We start from the raw sequence: 22,827 nt of genomic DNA, 5'->3' as shown, positions 1-22,827 counted from the left end.
CATCACCAATACTTGATATTTATAATTTTATAAACTTAGGCTGGGTATGGTGGCTCATGCCTATAGTCCTAGCACTTTGGGAGGCTGAGGCAGGAGGATCACTTGAGCCCAGGAGTTCAAGGCTGGCCAGCAACATAGTGAAGATAAGCTTGTGTATGAATGACTGTTAAGTAAATGGAGATATAAGTGAACAAGCACATAATTACTCTCAAAGTAAAAATAAATGAAATTATGTATTCAGATTTTTTTTTGACAAGGTCTTGCTCTGTCACCCAGGCTGGAGTTTAGTGGCACGATCTTGGCTCACTTCAGCCTTGACCTCCCAGGCTGGAGCCATCCTCCCACCTCAGTTTCCCAAGTAGCTGGGACAACTGTCATGTACCACTATGCCCGGCTATTTAAAAAAATTGTTTTTTTTGTAGAGACAAAGTCTTACTTACCTTACTCAGACTGGTCTTGAACTTCTGAGCTCAAGCAGTCCTCTTGCTTCCGCCTCCCAAAGTGCTGAGATTACAGTTGTGAGCCACTGCACCCGGCTAGCTTGTTCTTAGTAAACATTTGTCAAATTGGGTTAAAATGCAGCTGCCTTAGAAAACAGTTTGGTAGTTCCTCAAAAACTTAAACATAGAATTACCATGTAACCCAGCAATTCCACTCCTAGGTAGGACCAAAAGAATTGAAAACAGGTACTCAAACAAATACTCATACACAAATGTTCAAAGCTACTCAAAAGTACTGGTTCACACTACTCAAAAGCGGGGAACAACTCAAATGCCCATCAACAGATGAATGGATAAACAAATTGTGCTATATACATGCAAATGGAATGCTACTTAGCCATAAAAGGAATAAAGTACTGATACATGCTACCATGTGGATGAACCTCAAAACATTATGTGTAGTGAAAGAAGCCAGAAACAAAAGGTAATATATTGTAATATTCCATTTGTATGAAATATCGAGAATAGGCAATTCTAAAGCTGTCTAAGAAGTGAAGAGCTAGTAATGTTTTATAGGAAATAGGTCCCTAATGGGACCAGAATATGGAGACCTGCCCTGCTCTGCCATGTCCCATTTTTTTGAAGCTTCCATCTGGATCCATGCAGAAATGCTGGAAAAATAAGCAACAAATGGTCTGCAGATGAAGTGATAGCAAAACAACAACAAAAAAATCCACAGTGTTTGATCTGTATTTGTTAATTTAGTATATTTAGGGAAGGTAGTTGGGGATTAAATGGAACTAATAATTATTCAGTGTCAACTATGTGTCAGGCACTGGCTAAACATTATACATTTATAATATCTTTAATTTATACAATATTTATAAACAGAAGCTCAACTAGCTTAAGAAAAAAAAGTACTCATTTAACCGGGAAGTCCGAAGGGCTGGGTTAGCTTCAGGCACAACTGGATCCACGTGCTCAAACAATGTCACGGAGATTTGTGTGTTGTCCAGGCATAGTGGCTCATGCCTGTAATCCCAGTATTTTGGAAGGCCAAGGCAGGAGGACCACTTGAGCCCAGGAGTTCAAGACCAGCCTAGGCAACATGGTGAAACCCCATCTTTACAAAAAGTAAAAAAATTAGCTGGGCGTAGTGGTACTTGGGAGGCTCAGGCAGGAGGATCACTTGAGCCTGGGAGGTCCAGGCTGCAGTGAGCTGTGATTGCACCACTGCACTCCAACCTGGATGACACAGAAAGACCCTGTCTTTAAAAAAAAAAAAAAAAAAAAAGACTTGTGTGTCTGTGTGTCTTCTCCTCTTCTGTCAGCTGGTGTTGCAAATATAGCCCCCAGCTACTCACAATATACATGGTCCTTAGAACTCTAATTATACTATCTGAAGCACAGGACTTTCTCTCTCACAGCAACAATCCTCTTCAAAGGTCTCTGATGAATCCTGCCTGGGAAATGTGTACTTCCTTGGCTCACTACATCCAAGGGAACTGGAGCAATCAGATTGCTCGTTTTGGGTTGAGTGCCCCTCTCTGTGGTGGTGGAGATGAACTCCTACCGATTGATCACTGGTAGGAATCACACAGCGGAGGAGGGGCAGGTCCAAAAAGGAAGAGATGTGAAGCATAATTTCATTGTCAAGTGGGCATTATCATCCCATTTCACAGAGAAAGAAACTGAGGTAAAATGCCTTGCTCTACATTACAGACCTAGAAGATTAGAGATCTGTGGGTTGGAAGAAGCGGCATGAAAAGCGGACAAAGGTTTGGATTGCGGATCAGACAGACTGGGTTTCACCTGGCCTTGACCATTGACTATATACATATGCAATTATGGGAGAGTCAGTTCCACTTAGTGTCATATTCCCCATATGTGAAATGGGAATAATGTCCCTAATTCTGAATTCATTGTGAGGATTAAGCGAAATATGTATGTGAAAGCACTTTGTAATAAAGTACTATATAAATTAGGATATATTATTTTCTCTAGCATATTTGACAATGGGAACAGATATTTTACTTTATGTGAATTATCAGTTTCATTTTCTAAATTCACATAGAGTTAAAATGACTTTTTCTTTTTTTGAGACAGAATCTCACTCTGTCATCCAGGCTGGAGTGCCATCTTGGCTCACTGCACCCTTCGCCTCCTAGATTCAATCGATTTTCCTCTCTTACCGTCCCAAGTAGCTGGGATTACAGGTGTGCACCACCATGCCCGGCTATTTTTTTTTTTTTTAATTTTTAGTAGAGACAGGGTTTCGTCATGTTGGCGAGGCTGGTCTCAAACTCCTGTTCTCAAGTGATCTGCCTGCCTCGGCCTCCCAAAGTGCTGGGATTACAGGCATGAGCCACCATGTCAGGCCTAAAATTGACTTTTGACAGGGCGTACAGTTCTATGAGTTTTAACAAAGAAATAAGTTTGTTTAATCGGTATACAAAACACTTCCATTCACCAAAAAAAATCTCTGTAGTGCTATCCGTTATAGTCACATCTCCCTACCCACTAAACACTGGCAACCGCTGGTTCTGAACCACTATGGTTTGTCTTTTAGGGAATAGTATATAAAGGGAATTACGTAGTATGTAACCTTTTGAGACTGACTTCTACCACTTAGTATTTAAGATTCATCTATGTTGTTGGATGTGGCTGGAGGCCATTGTCCTAAGTGAATTAATGCAGAAACAGAAAAGCAAATAGGGCATGTTTTCACTTATAAGTGGGAACTAAATATTGCATACATATCGACATAAAGGTGGCAATAAAAGACCCTGGGGACTATTATAGAGCGGACGTAGGGAGTGGGGAAAGGATTGAAAAAATAACTATTGTGTACTATGTTCACTATTTGGCTGATGGGTCCAATTGAAGCCCAAACTTCAGCATCACGCAATGTATCTATGTAACAAACCTGCATGTGTACCTCCAATTCTAAAATTTTTAAAGAAAGATTCATCCATGTTTTTGTGTGAATGTATAGCTCATTCCTTTTTGTTGGTGATTACCATCTCATTGTATGAATCTACCATGTTTGTTTAACCACTCACCAGTTGAAGGACATTTGTGTTGTTTCCTGTTCTGTGCTATTACAAATAGAATTGCTATGAATATTCCTGTTGAGTTTTGTGTGAATATATTTTCCCTAGGGTAATTACCTAGGAGTGGGATTGCTGAGTCACATTTAAATGTGCAGTTTACTTTCTAAGAAACTGCCAAACTGTTTTCCAAAATGGCCATAAAATTTTGTGTTCTGACCAGCAATGTGGGAGAATTCTAGTTGCTTTGCATCCTCAGCAGCACTCTGTATTGTCAGTATTTTAAAATTTCAGCTATTCTAATAAGTGTGGCATCTCATTGTTACCTTGATTTACATTTCACTAATGGCTAGTGATGTTTAACATCTTTTCATGTGCTCATTTGCCATCCATATATCTTCTTCTGTGAAATATCTTTTCATGTCTAGCCCATTTCCTAATTGGATTGCTTGTACATTTTCTGTTCAGTTTTGACAGTTCTTTATATGTTCTGCACAAAAGTCAATTGTCTGATGTGTAATTTACAAATATTATCTCCCAGCCTCTAGCTTATCTTTTTACCCTTTCAACATATCTCTTGCAGAGTAAAGATTTTTAGTTTTGATGAAATCCAGATCATCAATTTTTATCTATTATGCTTTTTGTGTAATGTCTAAGAACTATTTGCATAACCACAGGTCATGAATATTTTCTATACTTTTTCTGGTGAAAGTTGTATAGTTTTGTGTTTTATATTTAGATCAGTGGTTGTTAACCAGGTGCAATTTTGCCTGGGTCAGGAAGGATTTAGATGTATGGTACACTTTGAATTAATTCTGTGTCAGGAAGGATTTAGATGTATGGTACACTTTGAATTAATTCTGTGTACGGTGTCAGTTTTAGGTTAAGTTCATTCTTTTGCATGTGAAGGTCCAGTTGTTCCAATACATTTGTTGAAAGGACTGCTCTTTCTCTGTAGAATTTGTCTTTATAACTTTATCAAAAATTAATTGGCCATATATGTTATGTTATCTACTTCTAGACTCAATTTGGTTCCATTGATTTATGTGTCTATACTTTTGCTAATACAACCTAATCTTCATGACTGTAACCCTGAAATTGGGAAGCGTGACCATGACCAGGTGTAATTTATCCCAAGAGTGCAAAGTTGGTTCAACATCCAAAAATCTATATAATACATCATCAAAAATCTATATAATACACCATTTTAATAGAATAAAAGTCAAAAAGCACATGATCGTCTAAATAGATACAGAAGGAGGATTTAAAAATATCCAACATTCCTTCACCCAACAAATGGAAGGAATGTCCTCAACCGGATAAAGGGCATCTACAAAAAATCAACAACCAACATCTTACTAAATGACAGAAGATGGAATGCTTTCCCCCTGTGATCAGGAACCAGACAAAGACGTCTGCCATTGCCATTTGTATTCAACGTTGTGCTGAAGGTCCTATCCAGGACAATTGGGCAAGAAAAAGAAAAAAAAAAAAGGGATCCAAATTGGAAAGGAAGTAAACAATAACAATCAACAAAAATCTATTGTATTAATAAAAATCTGTCCCTGCTAAGAAACGAGTTCAGATTGACGGTGGCATTTAGTTCCTTTGTATCTTTGATGATATTCTGCTGACTAGTGTTATCTTTCACTGAGAAGAGTGTTGATGGCTCCAACTATAATTATAGTGCCTTCTATTTTTCACTTCAGATCTGTGCATTATTGTTTCATGTATTTTGAAACCAAGATTTTAGGCGCATATACATTTAAGATTGTTATGACTTCTTGGTGAATGGATCCTTTCTTCATTATAAAATGTCTCTCTTTTTTCTTTGTAACGTTCTTTGCTCTGAAGTGTACCTTGTCTAATATTAATATAACTACTCCAGCTTTATTTATTTATTTGTTTATTTATTTATTTATTTATTTATTTTTGAGACGGAGTCTCGCTCTGTCGCCCAGGCTGGAGTGCAGTGGCCCGATCTCAGCTCATTGCAAGCTCCGCCTCCCAGGTTTACGCCATTCTCCTGCCTCAGCCTCCCGAGTAGCTGGGACTACAGGCGCCCACCACCTCGCCTGGCTAGTTTTTTGTGTGTTTTTTTTTTAGTAGAGATGGGGTTTCACCATGTTAGCCAGGATGGTCTCGATCTCCTGACCTCGTGATCCGGCCGTCTCGGCCTCCCAAAGTGCTGGGATTACAGGCTTGAGCCACTGCGCCCGGCCTCCAGCTTTATTTTGATTAGTATTATATGGTATATCTATTTACTTTTAAAATTCCTGTATCATTATATTCAAACTGAGTTTCTTTTAGCAAGCATTTACTTGGGTCACGTTATTATTTTTATCTGTTCTGATGCTCTCCATCTTTTAATTGGTGTGTTTAGTATATTTACATCTGATGTAATTATTGACTTGTTTGGGTTTAGGACTAGTATTTATTTCTTTTTTCCTTTGTTTTTCATGACTCTTTTTCCTTTCTGCCTTTTTTTGAATATTTTTAGCATTCCATATTAATTTTACCATATCTATTTGCATTTTTAGCAATTGCTTGAGTGATTACAATATACAAACCTAACTTTTAACAGTGTATTTTTCAATAATATTTTACCACTTTAAGTGGAATCTAGAAACTTCATAATCTCATAGATTCCTTTTCCTTCCCTCATTTATGTTGTAGTTGCCACAGGTACATAAACTGAAAACTCCATCATCAGGCTGGGCATAGTGGCTCACGCCTATAATCGCAGTTCTTTGGGAGGCCAAGGTGGGAGGATCACTTGAGCCTGGGGAGGTCGAGGCTGCCATGAGCTGTGATCATACCACTGCACTCCAGCCTGGGCAACAGTAGGAGACCCTGTCTCAAAACAAACAAGCAAACAAACCTCCACCATCAGATAATGGTATAATTTTCTTTTCAAGTATGGACCGTATTTTAAAGAACTCAATACAAGAATGATCTATTATTTCTACCCAGCTATTTACCACTTATGTTGCTCTTCCTTCATTTTCGGTGGTCCAAGTTTCTTTCTAGTATAATTTCACTTCTGTGTAAAAATTTTCCTTAATAATTATTTTAGAGCATATCTGCTGGCAGTGAATTCTTAGGGTTTTTTTTAATCCAACAATGTTTTTATTGCAATTTTACTCCTGAAGAATATTTCCATCAGATATAGAATTCTAGAAAAATAGTTATTTACTGTTGTTCCACTTCCTCTTGCCTCCCTAGTTTCTGATAAGAAATCCAGTCATTCTAATCATTATATCCCTCTAAGTAATGCACTGATTTTGTCTGGTTACTTTTAAGATTTTTTTTCTTTCTTGTAGTGTTCACCAGTTTGATTATTATGTGTCTGGGTATGTATTTCTTTTTTAAAATTTTTATTTCTTAATTTTTTTTTTTTTTGACACAGAGTCTCACTCTGTTGCCCAGGCTGGAGTATAGTGGTTTGAACATGGATCACTGCAACCTTCACCTCCTGGGCTCAAGTGATCCTCTCACCTCAGCCTACCAAGTAGCTGGGATTACAGGCATGTGCCACCATACCTGGCTAGTTTTTGTGTTTTTTGTAGAGATGGGGTTTCACCGTGTTACCCAGGCTGGTCTCGAACTCCTGGGCTTAAGAGATCTTCCCACCTCATCCTCCCAAAATGCTGGAATTACAAGTGTGAGCCACTGCGCCCAGCCTGGGCATAGATTTCTCTGTGGTTATTCTGCTTGGGGGTTGATGAACCTCTTGAACTTATAGCTTTATGTCTTTCATCAATTTAGGAAGTTTTCAGCTATTATTTTTCAAAATTATTTTCTGCATTTCCCTTTTTCTTTTTCCTTCTCAGATTCTGAGGAATGTTAGGCCATTTGGTATTATCCTACAGTTCCTCGAGGCTCTGTTAGTTTTTTTCCAATGTTTTCTCTCTGTGGTTTAGATTGCATCAGTATTGCTTGTTTTGCCATCTGCCTCAGGTTCCAATATGGCTCAGCACAGCACTATTGCTAATCCTGTCTTTATTTAATTTTGATACATTACTCATTACTCATCATGAAGTTTTTGTTTTAATTTTGATTTTTAAAAATTATGGAATTAAAATATTTGTCTTGATTACTGAGTGTTTTGGTACTCCCCCACCCCTACTTAAGTTTTGTGCCTGAGGTGATCGCCTCACCTGTATCTCCTTAGCTTTGGTCCTATTGGATAATTTGTATTGATCTATATGATCTTCAAGCTCACTGATTCTTTCCTGTTATCTCCATGCTGCTATTGAGCTCATTCAGTAACTTCTAAATTCTGATTATTTTATTTTTCAGTTTTAATAATTTCCATTTGGTTTTTCTTGATAGCTCCTATTTCCTTTCTGAAATTTTGATCTTTCAGTTTGTTTCTAGGTATTAGCACTTACTTATAAAAAGGAGTTTTATATGAGCTGCTTTAAATTCTTTGTCAGATGTTTCTAATATCTGTGTCTTCTCAGTGTTGACATCTGTTGACTCTTTTCCCTTGTAAGTTGAGATTTTTCTGGTTCTTCATATGACAAATAATTTTCAAATATATTCTGAATATTGTCAATATTATCTCATGAGACCCTGGGTCCTGTTTAAACCCTAAGGAGAATGTTGATAGTTTTGGTTTTAGCCAGCTATTGACTAAGTTAAGTTCTGACCCGCCTTCTATGGGTTGCAGTTTCAGTGTCCATTCAGTTTGCAAAGGCTTTGCAATGCTATTCAGATCTGCCCAACTGTGTGGTGGTGTTCTGTTCTTTCCTTCCTTCTCAACATCTGTATATGTGATTTTGGATGAAATCCATGCATATGCAGCTTTAGGTGTAAACCCAGCAGTTCATAAACAGCTTTAAAGATCACTTTTCTGAATTCCTCCCTCTTCATAATCTTCCTGATACTTTCTACTTTTCTGGAGCTCTCCTTTTTGATCCTCCAGCCAGAAAGCTGGGACTTAAGGAACTCTACATTGGCATGTACTTCCTGCAACTGTGCCCACATTTGGGCAACTCCCTGAAGACCCCAACTTCCTTAGACTCATGCTTACTTTGCCTTGGGATCTTTATGACTGTTCTACTTGAAGATGATGTTATAAGTGAAGAGAGTGGATGAGTGACAAATGCAAGGTTTCATAGGCCTGAGCATTCAGAGAAAGCCTTATGGTGTACTTGAAAATAGCTTTGCGGTTTTTTTCCTCTTCTTAAGCCAAGATATCCTCGATTCAAATGAAATATGTATTGTATAGAAGCTCACTATGTCAACTAGATAAAAGAGGGAGAGCAGCTCTGTATAAGGTGAAGTCGAGCACCTTCCAATGCCTCATTAAGCCCTCGGACTATATGAAGCTCATTAAAAATCCCTGGCATCAAGCCAGGTTTTGGAAACATACATGACTATTGGTACCATTTTGAGTAAGTCACTTCACTTCTCTGCGCTTCCTCGTCTGTAAAGTGTATCTAATTATACTTATCCCACATATCTACTGTGAAGATCAAATGTGCTTTCATGAGTTAAGCATCTAGAAAATAACAGGTGCTTACTAAATGATAGTCTTTGCTCTTTTAAATGATAGTCTTTGCTCTTTCAAAGCCATACATTCTCAAGATACATTGATAATACTACTGCTAGTCAGGCTGAGCATAGATATATTATGTCTTTACTCAAACTTCTCTTGGATCTTCAAGACAGAAACTTTCATCTTGTGTTGTTTAAAGCATTCTAGTGTTAGACAAACCTGAGTTTGAATCCAGACTTTTCTGCCAGTAGCTCTGTGATCATGTAGTTCTTTCTTCCTTGTTCTGAGCCACAGATTTTATACTGTAAAGTGGATATGATAAAAGTGTTTACCTCAAAGGATTTTGTGAGTTTTAACTAAGCTAATGCACTTAAAGCACTTGACATGGTGACTGACATATGCTAAAAATTGGCATAAATATGTGGTATTTTCTGGGTGAGATGACAGATGACCTTATGCAGCATGATTCTCAGAAGATCCAGGTTTTCTTGTATCCTCGCCTCTCTTCTGGCCATCTCTAGCAATACCTGGGTTGAAAGCTCTGCTAATCCATGAGAACTATTGTGCATATCAGTCAGGTCACTTAATTTATCTGAGCCTTCCTTTTTTCCTGCTCAGGTTAGAGAACTCTGCTTGCCTGTCCTAGCCATGACATCCTGGGATAAAAGGAGGAGTGTGATGATGTAAAAATATGTCCACAGGCCGGACGTGGTAGCTCACGCCTGTAATCCCAGCACTTTGGGAAGCCAAGGCAGGTGGATCATGAGGTCAGGAGTTCAAGACCAGACTGACCAACATGGTGAAACCCCATCTCTACTAAAAATGCAAAAATTAGCTGTATGTGGTGGCATGTGCCTGTAATCCCAGCTACTCAGGAGGTTGAGGCAGGAGAATTGCTTGAACCCAGGAGGCGGAGGATGCAATGAGCCAAGATCACGTCACTGCATTCCAGCCTGGGCGACAGAGCAAGACTCTGTCTCAATAAATAAATACATAAATAAATAAAATAAAATAAATGTGTCTACAAACTCTTTGACACTCCTCCCTTCCAAAGGCAGGAACCTAAATCCCACTCCCCTGAGGATTTGCTCCTAATGAATAGCATGAAGCAGTGTGCAATTTCAGAGACTTCAGAGACTAGGTCAGAAAAGGCAGTGTGGCTTCTTCTGAGCTTTCTCTTATGGATCAGTAACTCTGGAAGAAGTTAGCTGCCATGTCATGCAGACACCTAAGGAGAGGCCTGTGTGGTAAGGAACTGAGGCCTCCAGCCAACAGTCATGAGACTGAGCCATCCTGGAAGAAAATCCTCTATCATCATTCAAGCCTTCAGATGATAGTAGACTTGCTTATATCTTTTTTTTTTTTTTTTGAGACAGAGTCTTGCTCTGTCACCCAAGTTAGAGTGCGGTGGCATGATTTCAGGTTACCGCAGACTCCACCTCCCAGGTTCAAGAGATCCTCCCACTTCATCCTCCTGAGTAGCTGGGACCACAGCTATGCACTACCACTTCCAGCTAATTTTGTATTTTTAGTAGAGATGGAGTTTCACCATGTTGGCCAGGCTCATCTTGAGCTCCTGGCCTCAAGTGATCCACCCACCTTGGCCTCCCAAAGTGCTGAAATTACAGGTGTGAGCCACCACACCTGGCCTAGACTTGCTTATATCAATGCAACCATATGACAGACCCTGTATTAGTCCATTCACACACAGCTGGGTAATTTATAAAGATAAATAAAATAAATTTCCCAAGACTGGGTAATTTATAAAGAAAAGAGGTTTAATTGACTCACAATTCCTACATGGCTAGGGAGGCCTCAGGAAACTTTCAATCATGGCAGAAGGGGAAGCAGGAATGTCTTACATGGCAGCAGGCAAGAGAGAGGATGTGAAGGAGAAACTGTCAAACCATCGGATCTTGTGAGAACTCACTCACTATTATGAGAACAGCAAGGCAGAAAGCACCCTTACAATTAAATTGCCTTCCACCAGTTCCCTCCTTTGACACGTGAGGATTATGGGGATTACAGTTTGAGATGAGATTTGGGTGGGGACACAGAGCCAAACCATATCATTCTGCTCTGGCCCCTCCCAAATATCACGTTCTTTTTACATTTCAAAACCAGTCATGCCTTTCCAACAGTTCCCCCAAAGTCTTAACTCATTCCAACGTTAACCCAAAAGTCCAAGTCCAAAGTCTCATCTGAGACAAGGCAAGTTCCTTCTGCCTAGGAGCCTGTAAAATAAAAAGCAAGTTAGTCACTTCCAAGATACAATGGGGTTACAGGCATTGGATAAATGCTCCCATTCCAAATAGGAGAAATGAGCCAAAACAAAGGGGCTACAGGCCCTGTGCAAGTCCAAAATCCAGAAGGGCAGTCGTTAATCTTTTTTCGTTGTTGTTGGAAGACTGAGTCTCACTCTGTTGCCCACTATGGAGTACAGTGGCATGATCTCAGCTCACTGCAACCTCTGCCTCCCAGGTTCAAGTGATTCTCTAGCCTCAGCCTTCCAAGTAGCTGGGATTATAGGTGCACACCACCAAGCCTGGCTAATTATTGTATTTTTTGTAGAGACAGGGTTTCACCATATTGGCCAGGCTGGTCTCAAACTCTTGACCTCAAGGGATCTGCCTACCTGAGTCTCCCAAAGTTCTGGGATTACAGGCATGAGCCACCGTGCTGGCCAGCAGTCATTAAATCTTAAGCTCCAAAATTAATCTAATTTGACTCCATGTCTCACATTCGGGGCACGCTGATGCAAGACGTGGGCTCCCATGGCCTTGGACAGCTCCTTCATGGGCTGACATTGAGTACCTGTGGCTTTTTCAGGTGCATCATGCAAGCTGTTGGTGGATCTGCCATTCTGGGGTCTGGAGGATGGTGGCCCTCTTCTCACAGCTCCACTAGGCATTGCCCCAGTGGGGACTGTGTGTCGGGGCTCCAACCCCACATTTCCCTTCAGCACTGAGCTGGCAGAGGGTCCTCATGCTGCAGACTTCTGTGTGGACATCCAGGCATTTCCACACATCCTCTGAAATCAAGGTGGATGTTGCCAAACCTCAATTCTTGACTTCTGTGTATCCACAGGCCCAACACCACGTGGAAGCCACCAAGAGTTGGGGTTTACACCCTCTGAAGCAATGGCCCAACCTGTACCTTGGCATCTTTTAGCCATGGCTAGAGCTGGAGTGACTAAGATGCAGGACACCAAGTCCTGAGGCTCCACACAGCAGTGGGTCTCTGGGCCTGGCCCACAGAACCATTTATCCCTCCTAGGCTTCTGGGCCTGTGATGGGAGAGGCTGCCATGAAGGTCTCTGACATGCCCCGAAGACATTTTTCCCAATGTCTTGGCCATTAACATTCAGCTTCTTGTTGTTTATGCACATTTCTGCAGCCAGCTTGAATTATCCTCAGAAAATGGTTTTTTTTTTTATTATTATTATACTTTAAGTTCTAGGGTACATGTGCACAATGTGCAGGTTGATACATAGGTATACATGTGCCATGTTAGTGTGCTGCACCCATCAACTCATCATTTACGTTAGGTATTTCTCCTAATGCGATCTCTCCCCCAGCCCCCCACCCCATGACAGGCCCTGGTGTGTGATGTTCACCACCCTGTGCCCAAGTGATCTCATTGTTCAGTTCCCACCTATGAGTGAGAACATGCAGTGTTTGGTTTTCTGTCCTTGTGATAGTTTGCTGAGAATGACGGTTTCCAGCTTCATCCATGTCCCTGCAAAAGACATGAACTCATCCTTTTTTATGGCTGCATAGTATTCCATGGTATATATGTGCCACATTTTCTTAATCCATTCTATCATTGATGGACACTTCGGTTGGTTCCAAGTCTTTGCTATTGTGAATAGTGCCGCAATAAACATACGTGTGCATGTGTCTTTATAGTAGTATGATTTATAATCCTTTAGGTATATACTCAGTAATGGGATAGCTGGGTCAAATGGTATTTCTAGTTCTAGTCCTTGAGGAATCGCCACACTGCCTTCCACAATAGTTGAACTAATTTACACTCCCGCCAACAGTGTAAAAGTGTTCCTATTTCTCCACATCCTCTCCAGCATCTGTTGTTTCCTGAATTTTTAATGATTGCCATTGTAACTGGCATGAGATGGTATCTCATTTATCTCATTGTGGTTTTGATTTGCATTTCTCTGATGACCAGTGATGATTAGCATTTTTTCATGTGTCTGTTGGCTACATAGATGTCTTCTTTTGAGAAGTATCTGGTCATATCCTTTGCCCACCTTTTGATGGGGTTGTTTGGTTTTTTCTTGTAATTCTGAGTTATCTGTAGATTCTACATATTAACCCTTTGTCAGATGAGTAGATTGTAAAAATTTTCTCCCATTCTGTAGGTTGCCTCTTCACTCTGATGGTAGTTTCTTTTGCTATGCAGAAGCTCCTTAGTTTAATTAGATCCCACTTGTCAATTTTCACTTTTGTTGCCATTGCTTTGGTGTTTTAGTCATGAAGTCCTTGCCCATGCCTATGTCCTGAGTGGTATTGCCTAGGTTTTCTTCTAGGGTTTTCATGGTTTCAGATCTAACATTTAAGTCTTTGATCCATCTTGAATTAATTTTCGTATAAGGTGTAAGGAAGGGATCCAGTTTCAGTTTTCTACATATGGCTAGCCAGTTTTCCCAGCACCATTTATTAAATAGGGAATCCTTTCCCCATTTTTTGTTTTTGTCAGGTTTGTCAAAAATCAGATGGTTGTAGATGTGTGGTGTTATTTGTTAGGCCTATGTTCTGTTCCATTGGTCTATATATCTGTGTTGGCACCAGTACCATGCTGTTTTGATTACTGTAGCCTTGTAGTATAGTTTGAAGTCAGGTAACATGATGCCTCCAGCTTTGTTCTTTTGGCATAGGATTGTCTTGGCAATGTGGGCTCTTTTTTGGTTCCATATGAACTTTAAAGTAGTTTTTTCCCAGTTCTGTGAAAAAAGTCATTGGTAGCTAGATGGGGATTGCATTAAATCTATAAATTACTTTGGGCAGTATGGCCATTTTCAAGATATTCATTCTTCCCATCCATGAGCATGGAATATTCTTCCATTTCTTTGTGTTCTGTTTTATTTCATTGAGCATTGGTTTGTAGTTCTCCTTCAAGAGGTTCTTCACATTCCTTGTAATTGGATTCCTAGGTATTTTTTTCTCTTTGTAGCAATTGTGAATGGGAGTTCACTCACGATTTGGCTCTCCATTTGTCTGTTAATGGCGTATAGGAATGCTTGTGATTTTTGCACATTGATTTTGTATCCTGAGACTTTGCTGAAGTTGCTTATCAGCTTAAGGAGATTGTGGACTGAGACAATGGGGTTTTCTAAATATACAATCATGGCATCTGCAACTAGGGACAATTTGACTTCCACTTTTCCTAATCGAATACCCTTTATTTCTTTCTCTTGCCTGATCGCCCTGGCCAGAACTTCCAACACTATGTTGAATAGGAGTGGTGAGAGATGGCATCTTTGTCTTGTACCAGTTTTCAAAGGGAATGCTTCCAGCTCTTGCCCATTCAGTATGATATTGGCTGTGGGTTTGTCATAAATAGCTCTTATTATTTTGAGATACATTCAATCAATATCTAGTTTATTGAGAGTTTTTAGCATGAAGGGCCGTGAATTTTGTTGGAGGCCTTTTCTGCATCTATTGAGATAATCATGTGGTTTTTGTCATTGGTTCTGTTTATGTGGTGGATTACGTTTATTGATTTGCGTATGTTGAACCAACCTTGAATCCCAGGGATGAAGCCAACTTGATCGTGGTGGATAAGCTTTTTGATGTGCTGCTGCATTCGGTTTGCCAGCATTTTATTGAGGATTTTCGCATCAATGTTCATCAGGGATATTGGTCTAAAATTCTCTTTTTTTGTTGTGTCTCTGCCAGGCTTTGGAATCAGGATGATGTTGGCCTCATAAAATGAGTTAGGGAGGATTCCCTCTTTTTCTAATGATTGTAATAGTTTCAGAAGGAATGGTACCAACTCCTCTTTGTACCTCTAGTAGAATTCAGCTGTGAATCTGTCTGGTCTGGACTTTTTTTGGTTGGTAGGCTATTAATTATTGCCTCAATTTCAGAGCCTGTTATTGGTCTATTCAGAGATTCAACTTCTTCCTGGTTTAGTCTTGAGAGGGTGTATGTGTCCCAGAATTTATCCATTTCTTCTAGATTTTCTAGTTTATTTGCATAGAGGTGTTTATAGTATTGACTGATGGTAGTTTGTATTTCTGTGGGATCGGTGGTGATATCCCCTTTATTATTTTTTGTTGCATCTATTTGATAATTCTCTCTTTTCTTCTTTATTAGTCTTGCTATCAGTCTATCAATTCTGTTGATCTTTTCAAAAAACCAGCCCCTGGATTCATTGATTTTTTTGAAGAGTTTTTTTGTGTCTCTATCTCTTTCAGTTCTGCTCTGATCTTGGTTATTTCTTGCCTTCTGCTAGCTTTTGAATTTCTTTGTTCTTGCTTCTCTAGTTCTTTTAATTGTGATGCTATGGTGTCAGTTTCAGATCTTTCCTGCTTTCTCTTGTGGGCATTTAGTGCTATAAATTTCCCTCTACACACTGCTTTACATGTGTCCCAGAGATTCTGGCACGTTGTGTCTTTGTTCTCTTTGGTTTCAAAGAACATCTTTTTTTTTTTTTTTTTTTTTTTTAGTAGAGACGGGGTTCACCATGTTAGCCAGGATGGTCTCGATCTCCTGACCTCGTGATCTGCCTGCCTCAGCCTCCCAAAGTGCTGGGATTACAGGCTTGAGCCACCGCGCCTGGCCAGAACATCTTTATTTCTGCCTTCATTTCGTTATTTACCCAGTAGTCATTCAGGAGCAAGTTGTTCAGTTTCCATGTATTTGTGGAGTTTTGAGTGAGTTTTTAAATCCTGAGTTCTAATTTGATTGCACTGTGGTCTGAGAGACAGTTTGTTGTGATTTCTCTCCTTTTACATTTGCTGAGGAGTGCTTTACTTCCAATTATGTGGTCAATTTTAGAATAAGTGCAATGTGTTGCTGAGAAGAATGCATATTCTGTTGATTTGGGGTGGAGAATTCTGTAGATGTCTATTAGGTCTGCTTGTTGCAGAGCTTAGTTTGAGTCCTGGATATCGTTGTTAACCTTCTGTCTCATTCATCTGTCTAATATTGACAGTGGGGTGTTAAAGTCTCCTATTATTATTGTGTGGGAGTCTAAGTCTCTGTAGGTCTCTAAGGAGTTGCTTTATGAATCTGGTTGCTCCTGTATTGGGTGCATATATATTTACAATAGTTAGTTCTTCCGGTTGAATTGATCCCTTTATCATTATGTAATGGCCTTCTTTGTCTCTTTTGATCTTTGTTGGTTTAAACTCTGTTTTATCAGAGACTAGGATTGCAACCCCTGCTTTTTTTTTTTTTTTTTTTTTTTTTTTTTTGCTTTCCATTTGCTTGGTAGATCTTCCTCCATCCCTTTATTTGGAGCCTATGTATGTCTTTGCACATGAGATGGGTCTCCTGAATACAGCACACTGATGGGTCTTGATTCTTTATCCAATTTGCCAGTCTGTGTCTTTTAATTGGGGCATTTAGTCCATTTACATTTAAGGTTAATATTTTTATGTGTGAATTTGATCCTGTTATTATGATACTAGCTGGTTATTTTGCCCATTAATTGATGCAGTTTCTTCATAGCATTGATGGTCTTTACAATTTCGCATGTTTTTGCTGTGGCTGGTACAGGTTGTTCCTTTCCATGTTTAGTGCTTCCTTCAGGAGCTCTTGTAAGGCAGGCCTGGTGGTGACAAAATCTCTTAGCATTTGCTTGTCTGTAAAGGATTTTATTTCTCCTTCACTTTTGAAGCTTTGTTTGGCTGGATATGAAATTCTGGGTTGAAAATTCTTTTGTTTAAGAATGTCCAATATTGGCCCCCACTCTTTTCTGGCTTGTAGGGTTTCTGCCAAGAGATCCGCTGTTGGTCTGATGGGTTTCCCTTTGTGGGTAACCTGACCTTTCTCTCTGACTGCCCTTAACACTTTTTCCTTCATTTCAACCTTGGTGAATGTGACAATTATGTGTCTTGGGGTTGCTCTTCTCAAGGAGTCTCTTTGTGGTGTTCTCTGTGTTTCCTGAATTTGAATTTTGGCCTGCCTTGCTAGATTGGGGAAGTTCTCCTGGATAATGTCCTGAAGAATGTTTTCCAACTTGGTTACATTCTCCTCATCACTTTCAGGTACACCAATCAAACGTGAATTTGGTCTTTTCACATAGTTCCATATTTCTTGGAGGCTTCATTTGTTTTTTTTTTACTCTTTTTTCTCTAACCTTGTCTTCTCACTTTATTTCATTATTTGATCTTCCATCACTGATACCTTTTCTTCCCCTTGATCGAATTGGCTACTGAAGCTTGTGCATGCATCACGAAGTTCTCATGCCATGGTTTTCAACTCCATCAAGTCATTTAAGGTCTTCTCTACACTGTTTACTGTAGTTAGCCATTCATCTAATCTGTTTTCAAGGTTTTTAGCTTCCTTGTGATGGGTTCAAACATCCTCCTTTAGCTCAGAGAAGTTTGTTATTACCGACCTTCTGAAGCCTACGTCTGTCAGCTCATCAAAGTCATTCTCCATCCAGCTTTGTTCCATTGCTGGTGAGGAGCTGCAATCCTTTGGAGGAGAAGAGGTGCTCTGATGTTTAGAGTTTTCAGCTTTTCTGCTCTGGTTTCTCCCCATCTTTGTGGTTTTATCTACCTTTGTTCTTTGATGTTGGTGACCTACAGATGGGGTTTTGGTGTAGATGACCTTTTTGTTGATGTTGATTCTACTCCTTTCTGTTTGTTAGTTTTCCTTCTAACAGTCAGGTCCCTCAGCTGCAGGTCTGTTGGAGTTTGCTGCAGGCCCACTCCAGACACTCTTTGCCTGGATATCACCAGTGGAGGCTGCAGAACAGCAAATGTTGCTGCCTGATCCTTCCTCTTGAAGCTTCATCCCAGAGGGGCAGCCACCTATATGAGGTGTCTGTCGCCCCTACTGGTAGGTGTATTCCAGTTAGGCTACACAGGGGTCAGGGACCCACTTGAGGAGGCAGTCTGTCCATTCGTAAAGCTCAAATGCCATGCTGGGAGAACCACTGCTCTTTTCAGAGCTGTCAGACAGGGCCGTTTAAGTCTGCAGAAGTTGTCTGCTACCTTTTATTCAGCTATGCTCTGCCCACAGAGCTGGAGTCTAGAGGCAGTGGACCTTGTTGAGCTGTGTGGCCTCTGCCCAATTTGAGCTTCCCGGCCACTTTGTTTACCTACTCAAGCCTCAACAATTGCAGATGTCCCTCTCCCAGCCAGGCTGCCACCTCGCAGTTCAATCTCAGACTGCTGCACTAACAGTGAGCAAAGCTCCGTGGACGTGGGACCTGCCGAACCAGGCACAGGAGAGAACCCCCTTGTCTGCGGGTTGCTAAGACCTTAGGAAAGCACAATATTTGGGCAGGAGTGTCCCGTTTTTCTAGGTAGTCTGTCATGGCTTCCTTTGGCTAGGAAAGGGAAATCCCCTGACCCCGTGCACTTCCCGGGTGAGGCAATACCCCACCCTGCTTCATCTCACCCTCCGTGTGCTGCACCCACTGTCCAACCAGTCCCAATGAGATGAACCAGGCACCTCAGTTAGAAATGCAGAAATCACCCATCTTCTGCTTCAATCACTCTGGGAGCTGCAGACCGGAGCTGTTCCTATTTGGCCATCTTGCAATGCCCTCCAGGTTTTTCTTTTCTATTGCATTGTCAGGCTGCAAATTTTCCAAATGTTTTTGCTCTGCTTCCCTTTTAAACATAAGTTCCAATTTCAGATCATCTCTCTCAAGTTCAAAGTTCCACAGATCTCTAGGGCAGGGACAAAATGCCACCAGTCTCTGCTAAAGCATAGAAACAGTGACTTTTGCTCCAGTTCCTATTAAGTTCCTCATCTCCATCTGAGACCACCTCAGCCTGGACTTCATTGTCCACATCACTATCAGCATTTTGGTCAAAGCATCCAACAAGTCTCTAGGAAGTTCCAAACTTCCCAGCATCTTTCTGTCTTCTTCTGAGCCCTCCAAACTGTTACAACCTCTGCCCTTACCCAGTTCCAAAGTCACTTCCACATTTTCAAGTTATCTTGATAGCAATACCCCACTCTCTGTGGTACCAATTTTCCTGTATTAGTCCATCCTCACAATGCTATAAAGAACTGCCCAAGACTGGGTAATTTTTTTTTTTATGTTTTAGTTCTTTTATTTTTTTTAAATCTACATATACCACTACAGTTTCATCTAGGCTCTCACCATCTGTGTTTTGAATGATTGCAACAGCCTCCTAAATGGTTGCCCTTCCTGTAGTTTTATTTTTCTCAAGTTCACGCTAACAGCTATCAGGATAATATAGCTAAAATGCAAATCAGATCTTTTGGTTAACATTCTTTATGTCCTTAGGTTCCTCATAGCCTTTGATGAAGTCCAGGTTCTTTACTATGTCATGCAAGGCCATCCACTTGAGGACTGAGGTCTGATTTTTTATCTTGCCCAAATTCCTATCTACAAATATAGGAGTCATGCCCTACAAATCATAAATTCTCATCTGATGGGTTTTATTTAACCCTATATATCATGACTTACTTTCCAATATGACTCTGGCATAACATTACACGACAAAGAAGGAAGTCAAAATATTCTACTTTGCCATATTTTGAAATGGTCCTTTGTGGGGGAAAATGTGCATTTGTAAAGAATCTCTATGAACATAGCTAGATCTTTTTCTTCCAGCCCCTCCCAATCCTGAAGAGATTAAGTAAGAGGCCAGTGCCTTTTAAAGGTCCAAATAGGAAACATTTGTCATCTACTGTCTCTATGGGCAGCCACTATAAGACCACAAAAGAACCTTGGTCTCCAGAATCTTTTATCTTAGCCAGAACATTTCCTTTCTATTGATCCCAGGTCTTTAGACAAACTCAACCAATTGTCAATCTGAAAACGTTTAAATTTACCTATAGCCTAGAAGCCCCTGCTTTGAGTTGTTCCACCTTCTGAACCACACCTTTCTTTTCTTTGTGTTTTTGGAGACAGAGTCTCGCTCTGTCACACAGGCTGGAGTCCAGTGGTGTGATCTCGGCTCACTGCAACCTCCGCCTCCCGGGTTCAAGTGATTATCCTGCCTCAGTCTCCTAAGTAGCTGGGATTACAGGCACCCTCCATCTCACCTGGCTAATTTTTATATTTTTACTAGAGACGGGGTTTCACCATGTTGGCCAGGTTGGTCTCAAACTCCTTTCCTCAGGTGATCCACCCGCCTCGGCCTCCCAAAGTGCTCGGATTACAGGCATGAGCCACCGCATCTGGCCCAAACCAATGTATTTCTTAAATGTATTTGATTGGCGTCTCATGCCTCCCTAAAATGTATGAAACCAAGCTGCACCCCAACCACCTTGGGCACATGTTCTCAGGACCTCTTGAGAGCTGTATCACAAGCCATTGTAGCTCATATTTGGCACAGAATAAATCTCTTCAAATATTTTAGAGTTTGGCTCTTTTCATTGACACACTACAATAGCATGCAAACTTTTTTGATGACTAAAATACTTTGAACACTCACTCTTGATATCTATTTTTAATCCATTATATATGTTCACATATAATAAACATAAACAAAAATATAATTTTTACAACATACAGTATAAAATTAAATATAAACAGTTTATTTTCTTCTCTCTCTATATTTTTTATTTTCAATAGGTTTTTGGGGAACAGGTGGTATTTGGTTACATGAGTACATTTTTTGGTGGTGATTTCTGAAATTTTGGAGCACCCATCACTTGAGCAGAGTACACTATACCCAATATATAGTCTTTTCTGCCTCATCTCCCTTTCCCTTTTCCCCTGAATCTCCAAAGTCCATTGAATCATTCTTATGCCTTTGTGTCATCACAGCTTAGCTCTTCCTATAAGTGAGAACATATGATGTTTGGTTTTCCATTCCTGAGTTACTTCACTTTGAATATGGGTCTCCAATTTCATCCAGATTGCTGCAAATGCCATTATTTTGTTCCTTTTTATGGTTGAGTAGTATGCTAGTATTCCATGGTGTGTGTGTGTGTGTGTGTGTGTGTGTGTGTGTGTATATATATATATCACATTTTCTTTATCCACTTGTTGATTGATGGGCATTCGGGCTGGTTCTATATTTCTGCAACTGTGAATAGTGATGCTATAATCATGCATGTGCAGGTATCTTTTTCATATGATGATTTCTTTTCCTCTGGGTAGATACCCAGTAGTGGGATTGCTGGATCAAATCATACATAGATCTACTTTTAGTTCTTTAAGAATCTCCACACTGTTTTTTATAGTGTTTGTACTAGTTTACATTCCCACCAACAGTGTAAAAGTGTTCCCTTTTCACCACATCCATGCCAACATCTATTATTTTATTATTTTTTGATTATGGCCATTCTTGCAGGAGTGAGGTGGTATGGCATTGTGGTTTTGATTTGCATTTCCCTGATATTTAGTGACGTTGAGCATTTTTTCATGTTTTTTGGCCATTTGTATATCTTCTTTTGAGAATTACCTGTTCATATCCTTAGCCCACTTTTTGATGGAATTTTTTGTTTTGTTCTTGCTGGTTTGTTTGACTTCCTTGTAGATTCTGGATATTAGTCCTTTGTTGTATGTTTAGATTGTGAAGATTTTCTCCCATTCTGTGGGTTGTCTGTTTACTCTGCTAATTATTTCTTTTGCTGTGCAGAAGCTTTTTATTTTAATTAAGTCCCATCTATTTATCTTGTTTTTGTTGCATTTGCTTTTGAGTTCTTGGTCATGAAGTCTTTGTCTAGGCCTATGTCTAGAAGGGTTTCCCCAATGTTATTGTATTAGTCTGTTCTCACACTGCTAATAAAGACATACTTAAGACTGGGTAATTTCTAAAGGAAAGAGGTTTAATGGACTCACATTTCCACATAGCTGGGAAGGCTTCACAATCATGGTGGAAGGCAAAGGAGAAGCCAAGGCATGTCTTACATGGCAGCAGGCAAGAGAGAATGAGAAACAAGTGAAAGGGGTTTCCCCTTATAAAACCATCAGATCTCATGAGACTTATTCACTACCACAAGAACAGTATTCAATTATCTCCCACTGGGCCCCTCCCACAATATGTGGGAATTATGGGAGCTACAATTCAAGTTGAGATATGGTGGCAACACAGCCAAACCATATCATTCTGCCCGTGGGCCCAGCCCACAAAACCGTATTTTCCTCCTAGGCCTCCAGGCCTGTGATGGGAGGGGCTGCTGTGAAGACCTCTGACATGCTCTGGAGACATTTTCCCCATTGTCTTGGTTATTAACATTTGGCTCCTTGTTACTTATGCAAATTTCTGCAGCCAGATTGAATTTCTCCTCAGAAAGTGGGATTTTCTTTTCTATTGCATTGTCATGCTACAAATTTTCCAAACTTTATGCTCTGCTTCCCTTATAAAACTGATTGTCTTTAATAGCACTCAAGTCACTTCTTGAATGGTTTGCTGCTTAGAAATTTCTTCTGCCAGATATCCTAAATCATTTTTCTCAAGTTCAAAGTTCCACAGATCTCTAGGGCAGGGGCAAAATGCCACCAGTCTCTTTGCTAAAACATAACAAGAGTCATATTTACTCCAGTCCCAACAAGTTCCTTATCTCCATCTGAGACCAACTCAGCCTGGATTTCATTGTCCATATCATTATCAGCATTTTGGTCAAAGCCATTCAATAAGTCCCTAGGAAGTTCCAAACTTTTCCACATTTTCCTGTCTTCTTCTGAGCCCTCTGAACTGTTC

At 40.1% G+C, this 22,827-nt stretch overlaps 1 protein-coding gene across 1 annotated transcript in view; it reads left to right on the top strand.

Annotated features, from left to right (window-relative positions):
• YIPF6 (Yip1 domain family member 6) overlaps positions 1–22,827 on the top strand; it is a 79,397-nt gene that overhangs the window by 52,199 nt on the left and 4,371 nt on the right. The window lies entirely within an intron of this gene.

Source organism: Trachypithecus francoisi, unplaced genomic scaffold (assembly GCF_009764315.1).
Source record: "Trachypithecus francoisi isolate TF-2019V2 unplaced genomic scaffold, Tfra_2.0 Lachesis_group6, whole genome shotgun sequence".
Lineage (NCBI taxonomy): Eukaryota > Metazoa > Chordata > Mammalia > Primates > Cercopithecidae > Trachypithecus > Trachypithecus francoisi.
Note: the sequence above shows the minus strand (reverse complement) of the source record. Positions and strands in the feature narration are given on the sequence as shown.